Here is a 12,500-nt window from a genome sequence, read left to right as displayed (position 1 = left end):
TGAGAAAAATAGCAAACGTGGGTGAACAAATTACTGTTGGGCAATTGATAGAACTTCAAATACCCATGACGATATCCAGGCAATGATCATTATATAGGCATCACGTCCAAGATTAGTAGACCGACTCCTGCCTGCATCTACTACTATTACTCCACACATCGACCGCTATCCATCGTGCATCTGTATTAAGTTCATGGAAAAACGGAGTAATGCAATAATAACGATGACATGATGTAGACAAGATCTATCTATGTAGAGATAGACCCCATTGTTTTATCCTTAGTAGCAACGATACATACGTGTCGGCTCCCTTTCTGTCACGGGGATCAAGCACCATAAGATCGAATCCACTACAAAGCACATCTTCCCATTACAAGATAAATAGATCAAGTTGGCCAAACAAAACCCAAATATCGAAGAAGAAATACAAGGCTATAAGAGATCATGCATAAAAGAGATCAAAGAAACTCAAATACTTGCATGGATATAAAAAGATAGATCTGATCATAAACTCAAAGTTCATCGATCCCAACATTGTATTGAGAATTCAGAGAGAGGGAGATGAAGCCATCTAGCTACTAACTATGGAGAGGCACCAATGGAGGTGGTGAACCCCATCCGAGATGGTATCTAGATTGGATCTGGTGGTTCTGGACTCTGCGGCGGCTGGATGAATATTTCGTCGATGCCTTTAGGGTTCTGGAAATATTGGGGTATTTATAGAGCAAAGAGGCGGTTCGGGGGGCACCCGAGGTGGGCACAACCCACCAGGGCATGCCTGGGCCTCCTGGGTGGAGACACAAAGTACATCTTACTTAATGCCTTGTCTGCCCACACTATGTAGATTATCTTGATTATGACATCGAGAGAGAAATCACATAGGTAGGTTATTGATATGCCTCTCTTGAGAGGCCTTTAGAATTTTTTTCCCCACTATAAGAAAGACAACCACTTCATCACAAAATAGTGAATTTCCTGGAACTTACTCCCATTGGATACCACACTTTCTCCATAACCGCCACACATTCACTCTCTTTTACTTTTTTTGCAAACTAGTTGATAATAACACCTAATTTTTATTAACGTTTTCCTCAACAAGAACAACCAATACCTATCAACCTGACACCTGGTAAAATAGTCATTAAAAGTACATAAAAGGTTGTGTATGTGTCAAATATAACTTGAGAAAATAGGAAGCCTACTTATTTTCTCCTTATTAGGGGTTTGACACTATATATATATATATATATATATATATATATATATATATATATATATATATATATATATATATATATATATATATATATATATATATATATTCCACCATAACTGTAAAGTGGTGTAATTATCCCTTGCACTTGGGGGTAAACAGTGATCACCACCAAGCTTGCATGTATAACCAAATACATAAACATTATGAAAACATTTATGGTTCAGATCTGAAATCTTAGTACCCCAGTTCCTAGAAATATGCATTAATTAAGCATAACAAAGACAAAGTAACGGTATATCAAGAACAATAATCATACCAGGGATCAAAACACCAAACATCTAGATACTACTACATGATTGACTTCATCTGATTCTCATCCAGCCCATATGCCCATAATGGATTACTTGCACATGAATGGAAAAACATGATGGAGGTAATGGAGAAGAGCGTGGTAGTATCAATGGTGAGGAATTCCTCTCTCGAAAATGGAATAAAATCAGACTCTGGAAAGACTTTGAAACAAAGATTGATGATGGCGGTGGCCTTGCTGGTTCAGGAAAAACCCCGCCAAAATTTAGTGACTCACAACTGGCGAGGAGAGTGACATGTACATCTTTGACATCATGCTATTGGAGATGATAAGGTTATATCCAACGCTGACCCTCAAACCGCCCGCATTCGTCCGGACTGAGCTGTCTGGACCCATTCTGCCATCCAACACGGTACCCTATCAGTCCGCGGAGCAGTCTGGGGGAGGCTTTGCGGGTGTCCATACCGCTGCCACGTAGGACTCTAACACCCCCGGCCCACTCAAATCCTACCTCTTGGGCCACTTATCTTCCACTCCACCCCTGATCCCCTTGCTTCCCATCCGCACCCACACCTCGTCCGCCGCCGCCATTGTTTTCTAGGGTAAGCACGATAGCGGGGTACTTGATGAAAGAGGATAATTTGTTATGCAATGCGCGGTTGGCTGTATCTATGGACTTTGGAAGCATGAAATAAAGGGGCTTGGTCTTTTGGCAGCGCGTGCATGCTTCGTTTCATGCACGAAAGTACTTTGCGCCCTACAACATGCAAATAATCCATGAACGCAATGTGAGGTCATTAGGGCATCGATGGTACATCATCTGCAACAACGCAGATGAACGAGTGGAGGCAATGTGGCCATTGCGCGAGTCAACCATGGAGATCGTATGTTTTGCTTCTTGTTGCTCTACATGTTGGTTAATTCATTCATTCACTCAATGTTGCTCTACATGTTGTATAGTCGGCACGCTATGCCGTGATGTACAACAGGATCGAGGGCAGGCCATTCACACACATACATAGTTGGATGAAGCTCATGGGGCAACCTGTGAGGGTCGACATGTGCCAGCGCTGGTTATTCTAGTATCGTTGTATTTGAAATCGATGAAATCAAAAAACTTGTTGAACATCCAATTATCTCGTTGAATTTAAACTATTGTTGTACCAGAGATATTTGCATGCTATTTATGGATGAATCGTGCTATTTTCTATAATTATGTTGAGTGTTGCAGGGTTGATTTTGTTAAACGGACGAAATATCATTTGTTTTATGTAAATTATATCCGAACTTTGCTGAATTCCATCGTGTTTGATGTAATTCATCCAGTTTGTTGAAATCTGGTGTAAAATACATGCGGGTACGGTTGGATGGTCGGATCCCGCATCACTGTCTGGAGATTGGTCCCCATCAGTGCGTGGACGGATATGGTGTTCGATTTGGGGGTCGGGGTTGGAGATGCCCTAATGAGGCAACTATCCAACCTATGATGCCCCAAACCAACCAATATCGTTTAATGGGCTCGATGGTGGTTTTACCAAGGCAACATCAAACATGTGGCGGGCTTGCTCATGCGAGGAGACAATTATGTCTATTACGTGTGGAAGGCCGATCGTGTAACACTCAAAGGAACCACACAAGCTCTCACGATTTGCAGCTGAAGATGATCAACATGGTATTGCAGTTGCAAGGGTGTTGTGAGCTAGAGGAGCAACAATGCAGTTAAGCCTTTGAGGTGGAGCGAATTTTTGCAAAGGTATGCCGCTTGATGAAAATTTTATTGCTCATCTGGTATAAATATATGGAATACCTTTTCCAAGATTTACAGCTATCTTCTTTGACATTGAAATTACATATACACAAATACATCCATTTTCTAAAGAAAACAACTCCAATTTTGTATCTGTTGCTAAATAAGTCGTTGGGAAGGATTCCCACTAATGTTTTGACTAATAGCAGATGCAATAACTAGAACACGTCTGATGGGAAAAAGGCTTGGAAACCGACATTTGCAAACTTTCTGTATTCAAGTGAAGATGAGGCATGTCTCAATGTCAAAAGTTACCTATTACGAATGAATAATACATGGAAGATTTATCATGCACCCGAAGGGCGGGACCATTGACCATGGTTGGCTCCGTCCCAAAAGAAATTAATGTTGATCATCTCAAATGAAGTTGTGTCATGGCTTACATTAGTAGACCATGGTCGCCATTGCAATCGGCTGTCATGTAGAAGCTACCGTTACGGTTTTTGCCTGTGTGGTCTTCACCCTCTAGCTCGAGGCAATGCTGTAACTGGGCCACCACATTAGCCATTGTTGGACGTTGCGCGGGAGCATGGTCAGTGCACTTGAGCGCAAGATCCACGGCCTTCCACACACCATTGATGTTGTAGTCACCTTGCATGTGTGCGTCTACCACTTCCTCGATGTTGCCTCCTGTGAGGCGTAGTCGTGTCCACTGGATGATATGGATGATCTCACCAGATTGTTGGATGGCTGGGCACCCTGTTATCACCACCAGTAGTACAATGCCAAAGCTATACACATCGCTCTTTGCATTCAATTGTAGGGCTGTTGCATACCTGCATATATACGTACAACATGCTTGAGATGCATTTGCATTACAGTTGACATGTAGACGACTAAAAGATGATAATAAGCTAGGTTTCTATTTACTCAGGTGCGAGGTAGCCTCTTGTGCCAATCACCCGCGCTGTGGATATGTGGGTATCATCGTCATGATTGAAAGCCTTCATCAAGCCAAAGTAGGCAACCTTGGCCTCAAGATTAGCATTCAGTAGGATGTTTAATGTCTTCACATCACGATGCACGAAGGGAGGGCTGCATGCCTTGTGGAGATAGTCGAGCCCTGCATGCACACCATATTGTCGATAGTGACATAAAAATCACACATTAACATATGTAAAGTTCTACCGAAACATAGATATTAGTAGCAATATGAATAATTACTCAGTTCCGAAATTAGAAGAAATATATACCTTCTGCGGATTCCAGTGCAATACGGAGCCTCTGCCTCTAGGCTAAGGGTACAGCGTTGCCATCTCTCCCTGCAAAAGTGCGTCTGACGTAGTAGTGTGGAAATTTGACACATAATGCTCTCTTTTTGAAAAAAGAAATCCTAATGCTTTTGTTAAAGATGGACTAGCACACCTCTGAGTTTATCTTCGAGGTTTCCTTCGGACATATGCTCGTAGACAAGTGCCAAATACTTTCCATCTTTGCAGTAACCAATCAAGGATATAAGATTCTTGTGATGGATCTTCGTCAATGTCTGAGCCTGAGTGAGGAGAAGAAATATGTCATAAGTTTAAAAAAAAATCTTCAAATGTACTATGCTCTTATTACACTTGACCAGACATTACCTCTGTCGAGAACTCTTTGATACCTTGACTGGAAGACTGAGACAACAACTTGACTGCGACGTGAGTACCATCATCCAAGAAGCCGTCATAAACAGTGCCGAACCCACCTTGGCCGAGCACTACCTTGAAGTTGTCCGTTATGACCTTCAGCTCCCTATACGTGAACTGGCGGTTATGTCCATGTCCATTGCCTTCCCTCGCCAATCCTTCAAATTTCAAGAATGAAAATAACATTACCTTCCACTCTTTTTGAGCAAAAACTATTCATTCACATGTGCGGATATCATTTGTATATCAACGTAGTGTTTATGCGGAGTGTTACCTTTCCTTTTTCTCACTCTGAAGATCAGTAGTACTACAAGTGCTCCTATCAGCAGAACTACAAATACGGGAACAACAATATACACGGTAAGCATAGAGTTGCTCTTCCTTTTTGTAAGCTGGCAGTAACTGTTGTTGCTACAAAGGTTTGGATTGTTGCCATATCTGTCAATAAGAACAAACAGATATCAGTTTTGACTGCGCAAATGTCAAAGCAATGATAGGAAAACGAAATGGCCATGGTTATATAGATGCGATGGACTGACCTAATAGCTAGAGAACCACCCTGAGTTCTCTTCAGAAGCCCGGAAGGAATTGATCCACTAAGCTGGTGGCCAGTCAAATCTCTAAGGGGACCAAATAGTGTTCACGTCAGTCAAACAATAGTGTAGTTACTTATTAGTCCTCAAAGATATCATAATGCAGAGCTGCTTACAGAACCACGAGAGCGGGTAGTCGTGAAAGGACATTAGGAATTGATCCTGTTAATTTATTGTTCGATAAATCCCTGAAATAAGTGACAAAGCATACGATATATGTGAACCATTTGCCTAACAAAATTCACAGGGAAAATAGATTTAAAATGTCTACTTACAAATACTGGAGATCTTTGATGTCAGCGAAATAAGGTGATATATCGCTGCTCAAACCGCCAGATGACATATTTCTTCCAGAACACAAAAAAGTTTCAGTTGAAACATCAAACAACATGGTTCTCATTTTTCTGGAATAATTTCTTGTGGGCGACAACAAATTAAATGCTTCAAAGCACAGCTCCAATTCTTTTCCAAGAAGGCAAATTAAATTTGAACTTACATGCTTGTAATTCTTGGACGCCCAGAAATAGCATAGCTACAGGTCAATCCCTCCCACGCAAAATTCTTGGGAGCGCACGGGTCACCCATCCAATTCTTCTTCACATGGTACTTAGCCTTGATTGCGTTGATGGCAAAAACTTTTTCCCCGCAGTAACACAATAGACAAGGAAGCACAACTATTAGATCATGTAAGCTCTGTTTTATGAAAAGCTTACTAAAGTAAGAACCGACAATGATCTAATGCACGAAAATAAGCTTTGGTATGTTTACCATCCTGACTGTCTGTTCCAACGTTGGCTGTGGAGATGACCGAGAAAAACTCGAAGGCATTGATGATCGGTGGCAGTGTCGAGTTGGCAGTGGCGATCATGGTGTAGTTGTATTGGTTGTACCCATGATGTGGTTCCCTGTTAGATATGGCGTCGGCGAAGAGGTACTCGAGCGTGTACGGGAGCTTATTCTTCTTGCCGTTGGCAATGACGTTGAACTCGCGCATATCATTACTGGCTAGGATCTGCAGCTCGGCGACGTACAAGATACCAATGCACCTACGATTAGTTAAAGGGTTAAGTAAGTGCACTCCTATATTAGTAGTACTATAGATGACAACCCGCATGTTGCAGCAGATATTTATAGGAAGTAAAAGTTGTAAGCCACATAAAGTAAACGATTGTGTGACAGGCATTCAGTCCTTCCTCGTGGATGTTAAGAAACTTGAACTTTGATATGCAAAGTTACAATGTTCGTTAGCCCAGATGTTATAGTACCATGCTATTTGTTATGTTTTCTTACTTAAATTTAACAATATTATTAATCTAATTAATATGCTTATTGGTGTTCCAAAAGTACCATACTGGGTTCTTGGGTTGACCTTATACTCCCTCGTCCCAAATTAAAATATCTAGACAAATCTAAGACAAGTAATTTGGGACGGAGGTTGTACAATGTTATGTATCAAGGAATGACACTTTTTTTAAGTCAAGAGATTTGCTGCGAGATCACGGGTCATATTACAAGTCTCATGGTAGATCAAACAGCTGTGACACTCCTAAATACAAATGATCTAATTCACCATATGTGCCCTCAGTTACCACTTTATAGGAAATTCAAAAAAAAAATCCCATAGTAGTGTGGGAGAAGGGAACTACACCTATGTGAACCTATGGCCTCCTTACCCCAAAAAATTTGTTGGGAGAATAACACACGAAAACGAAACCACATGAAAAATATGTTTTGAAGTTTTTAAAAAAGCTTTAAGAATTTAATGATGTTAAGAGGGTGGTGTTTTATTGAAATGCAAAATTCCAAGTTCAAATTATAGGATATGAGCTATGAAAATAACAAAATTAGCATTGAATAGTGCCGAACAGCAACATCACTATTCATTGCTGAATTTGGTTTTTTTATCATAGCTCACATCTTGTAATGCGTTCCAACTTGGAATTTCTCATGGCAATAAAACCTCACCTTCTTAACATCCCTTACTTTTTTTAGATTTTTTCGAAACTTTTAAACATGGTTTCCACAGAGTTTTTGTTGAATTGTTGGCAACTACTATATAATTGGGCTGATGTGACAATGGTGCATAGCTGCATGTGCTCTAAAAAATAAGTAGTAAGTGGGGATCCTGCTAAATATAGAAGATTGATTAGGTTCTTGGTGTAAATGTACTAGCTAACTAAAAACAATAATACCCATTATAGGAAAAACAATATTTCAATCTCGATGTTGTGAAGTGGGACAAGTGATATGCAGCTGCGTACCCGGGCAGTGGGTAGGCGTGGTTTGGCTCGGTGACCCACGAGAAGTCGATGGTCTTGTTCCTGGAGTCGTTGCGCGCGATGATGGCAGTCTGCATTACGGCGGACGGCACATGGAAGCGGAGGTTGCCGATAGTCTCCCGGACCTTCTCCGTCGTTGAGATGTCCGTCCACACCTCCGGGTCGCTCCACGGCAGCCAAGCCCGGTCGTACGGATCGTCCGGGTACCTGACAGGCAACACGCCCGTGGCACCCAGGCTGCGCCTGCCGATCAGGACCAGCCCCTGCGTCGCGTTCGCCTGCGGATACAGCGAGTTCTCGAGAGGCCTCAGCGCCAGCGCCGAGATGAACGGCGTCCCGGCGCCGACGTTCACCAGGCAGACCTGCACCGAGTCGTCGGGGATCACGGTGATGGCCTTGGCGACCACCACCGCGTCGACCTTGGACATGTTCACCGTCCGCCAGAAGTTGACGCCGAGGTAGAGGTTGAAGGCGGGGAGCTTGCTGAGCCCGTCGTAGTCGCCGTACCTGAAGGTGGCGCGGACCAGGTACTTGGACCCCGGCGTGAGGGACGGCAGGGTGTAGCAGCCCCGGGCCGTGTCCGGGAAGCTGCGCATGTTGAGGTGGGTTCGTGACATGCGTGGATCCATGTTCACTGTTAGAGTTGTGTCGAATATAGTGTACAAGGTAGGTTACAGTTGGACTTGTAGTTGTATTGTGTTTAGATAGGATATGGAGTCATGTCCAAGTAGGACACTTGTATCCTAGGCCTCTCATATATATCGGAGGTAGACACACGATGTAACCTATGCCAACATAATAGCACAGACGCGCAGGGGGGCCGGCGGCGTGTGCCGGCGCCCGGGTGGCCGGTGTGCGGTATTGTGACAGTGTCATGGGGAGGAGCGCCCGTAGTCAGGCCCCGGGGATGTAGCCATATCGGTGAACCTCGTTAACAAATCTCGGTGTCGTGCTTGTGTGATTGCTTGGTCCTCGGATGATCGACGGTATGTCTCGGATTTATTTTAACAAATGGTATCAGAGCTAGGTTGGACGGAGGTGGATCGTTGATTGGAGCCGGAAGGTATCGTTGGAGTTCTGCAGGGATGATCGCAGTCGTTAGAGAATCGACTTGAGGCGATCTAAGAAGCAGAATCAGCGAGGACGTGAGTGCGTGGAGGCGATGCAGATTGGAGGCCCAACCGGAGAGCTGAGCTGAGCGGAAGCCCCACGAAGGCCCAATCAGGCTGGCGCGTGGGTGCGTGCAGACGTGAGTTTTGTTTTGGACCAAAAGAAGAGGACCGAGTCCTGTGTACGTCACAGAGAGAGGCAGATCAGATTGATTCAGCGGAAGAAAACTACCCATCGTGTTGTGCATCCGTCAGGAATTAGCAGAGGTTGTGGCAAAGCAAAGGCAGCATCGGAAGTTGTGTAAAGGGAGCACACCACGTGAAGAGGCCAAAAGGTTTTTTCTTTGGCTGGGATTTGGTGCATGTACACGGTTGTGTACTTAGGCACCGCGTGGGAGCTCAGTTATTTTTCATCGAGTTAGCCGTATGAAGAACCATCACGCCAATGGGTATTAGGTTTGAGGTGAAGAAGTTCACGGAACTGAAAACCTTGGATTATGGCAGACACAGATCAAAGATTTGTTGGCACAATAGAGATGCTTGAAGGCGTTGCGGAAAGTCATGTCAGCTAAGATGGGATTATCATGTGATGGATTAGAATTTGCTGAAGACGATTTGAGAGCCTGGAGTGTGTCATGTAGCCGGACAAGTTCGGTTTGGCCGGACTAGACAGTCTGACGGATCGACACAAGTCAGTTGGTACAGAAGACGGTGGTGGGATCGGCGAAGATGCTGATGGTGACCGACTTCTGGGGCGTGGAAACACGTGGCGCAGGCCTGAGGGCTTGTGTGACTTCGACAAGACTATGGCGCGGGGTTGATTCAAGACGGTGCACATGGAGCTTGAAGTCGACGGGGCGCAAGGATGGACTGATCATCTACCATGGAGTCATGTTGAAGGTGGAGCTGGAGTCTGGAAGACTTCACTCGGTGCTGGATTGAGGGGCTACGGTGTAAGAATCCAGAGAATCGAAGCCTATTCAGCAAGGGGGAAAAGCGAGTGACACGTAGTTCGGACTGGAGCCCAGTGGTCTGATGGAAGCGTGAAACTCGTCATCGGCCGGCGATGATCGATGGTACTCTGCAGTGGGGGTTGAGTGGTGTGGGTTCGCGACCCTTCAGACTCGACCGGGACAGCGGAGGCTCGACGCGGTAATAGCAGCGAGGCGTGCGGCGCGCACGGGACATGGAGACGGGCCAGGGCTCTGGTGGTTATACATGTGGTGAGACAACTGCGAATTTGACTCGGGATGACTACAAGCAATGGTGAAATTCCTTCAAGTTTCAAACAAGCGGTCAAAAAAGGAGCGGTGATGTTGAGTTCAGGTAACTCTTATGTGTGACACCCAATATGTGAGTTGTTCACTTTCACGCAGGTCAGTGATCGGTGTGTGATGGCGTTGGACTGATACTCTGAAAGTTGGGAACGCAAACTAGTGAAACTTAATTTCGCTCGAGTGTTGACTGTGGTCAAGAAAAGAAGGGACTACAAATTGCAGGTGGAGTCACATGGAGTCTTTGGAGTAGCAGCGGTGCTCATGGGATAAGCTCAAGTCCAATGTACATGGAAGTTTGATGCATTGACGAATTCAAAGTGGTGGAGAATATTCGCCAAGGTGGAGTTTGTTGGAGTTGTGTCGAATATAGTATACAAGGTAGGTTACAGTTGGACTTGTAGTTGTATTGTGTTTAGATAGGATATGGAGTTGTGTCCAAGTAGGACACTTGTATCCTAGGCCTCTCATATATATCGGAGGTAGACACACGATGTAACCTATGCCAACATAATAGCACAGGCGCGCAAGGGGGAGCCGGCGGCCGGGTGGCCGGTGTGCGGTATTGTGACAGTGTCATGGGGAGGAGCGCCCGTAGTCAGGCCCCGGGGATATAGCTATATAGGTGAACCTCGTTAATAAATCTTGGTGTCGTGCTTGTGTGATTGCTTGGTCCTCGGATGATCAACGGTATGCTTCGGATTTATTCTAACGTTCACGGCGGAGATGTCGCGGTTGGAGCCGGCGTCCGTGAACCCGGCGTCGGAGGTGTACGGTATCTTGGTGGCGGCGTCCACGTAGCCGCTCTGCTCCGGCAGCCCGCAGTCTATGCTGATGAAGCCTGCATTGTGTGTATGGGATTTGATGAAACGATGAACACACCCACTTTTACTTTCTAACCTGCCGAGATATATTCCCCTCAAAAAAGAAAACTACCGAGATATTGTCCATTCCTAGCTATTATCTAAAGAAAACAAGCATCCGTGGATGATTGCAAGCTCACCTGTGATACTAGGCGTTCGCTGGCCGCGGACTTGAAGTACGCCGGCGGCGACGGCGAGGCCGAGCAGGAGCCTCAGCCACGGCCGAGCCGCTATCACCATTGATCGCCCCATTCCACTACACGCGCACATGCGGGGCCAAGCACCAACCCAGAAGTAACTTCTAACTTGGACAAATTATGCGCTCCACTAATTAAGTACCCCTATGTAGTTAGCCCTTAACCTAGTTTTTTTTTCTGCGGCCTTTGCCAACCACATCCACAGGCCAGTGAGCTTGTAAAAATATCTAGTGTTCGGCGACGACTGAGCTTCCAGTTGACTTGATTGATGATGAGAGTTCATTTGTCAACTGTCTCGCTGGTTGGAAAAAAAAATGTCTCGCTGGTTGCACGCTACAGATAATGCTACCGATTATACAGCCGTAGATCATCTCTAGGCCTTCTCCTGTAATGTGCAACTCCTCAAAGAACCCCCTAGAACTTAACTCCCCCAATTTTGAGGAGTGTAACTTTTGAGCACCTGGCCCTTCTTCATAACTTAACTCCCTATAATTTCGTTTGCTACTTCCTTCATCCTTTGCATAGAAACTCTATTTCGACTATATTTGCACAATGTAATAATTCAATAGATGATATTTCTAGTGCTCATATATACCAACAACATTTCAAACTTTAAATATTCAAATTCAAACACAACATAGGGTCTAAATGAAGTAATAATCCAAAACATGAGAAAAGCACAACAACCAAGTGTTGTCAAATGCCCACAAGTGCTCAAGAAGATCATCCTGGAGTTGGTGATGAGTTTCTTCTTTCTCCGTCATGCGATGCACTATGAGGAATCTTTAAATCATGTTAGCATGATGCTCTGCCTCGACATGTTCCATATTGTGGAGGTACATAGAGTCCTCCGGGTCGACTTTTGGAGCTCCTGTCTCCCCGGAAGATTAAGATCTTCGCATGCTTACTGGTTCGAGACCGCCTCAGCACCAGGGCGAAATTGCATGCAAAACAGTGCACCCCCTCCACCACTTGCACCTCCTGCTCGCGCAACAAGACTACTGACCACATCTTCGCCGCCTGCTGTCGCGCGACCTCCACCTGGGCCTGCCTGGGGATGGGTCCCTTCCACTCGGCCGGCGAGATCCTCTCTTCACCACCGTTGGTCTCGGGCTCGGCCGACGCATGGAAAGACGGCCTCCTGGTGCTTCACTGGCAGATTTGGAAGGCCGGGAACGATGCCACCTTCAACAATATTAGACGCCATGCTTGTGACATCCTCACCAA

General features: G+C 45.0%; 1 pseudogene; it reads right to left on the bottom strand.

The window, feature by feature from the left end:
• Nucleotides 1-3,712: 3,712 nt before the first annotated feature.
• Nucleotides 3,713-8,464, bottom strand: LOC123173481 (senescence-induced receptor-like serine/threonine-protein kinase; annotated as a pseudogene).
• Between the last annotated feature and the right edge of the window lie 4,036 nt (nucleotides 8,465-12,500).

The sequence above is a fragment of the Triticum aestivum genome, chromosome 1D (assembly GCF_018294505.1).
Source record: "Triticum aestivum cultivar Chinese Spring chromosome 1D, IWGSC CS RefSeq v2.1, whole genome shotgun sequence".
Lineage (NCBI taxonomy): Eukaryota > Viridiplantae > Streptophyta > Magnoliopsida > Poales > Poaceae > Triticum > Triticum aestivum.
This window is presented reverse-complemented; position numbering and strand designations above follow the sequence as displayed.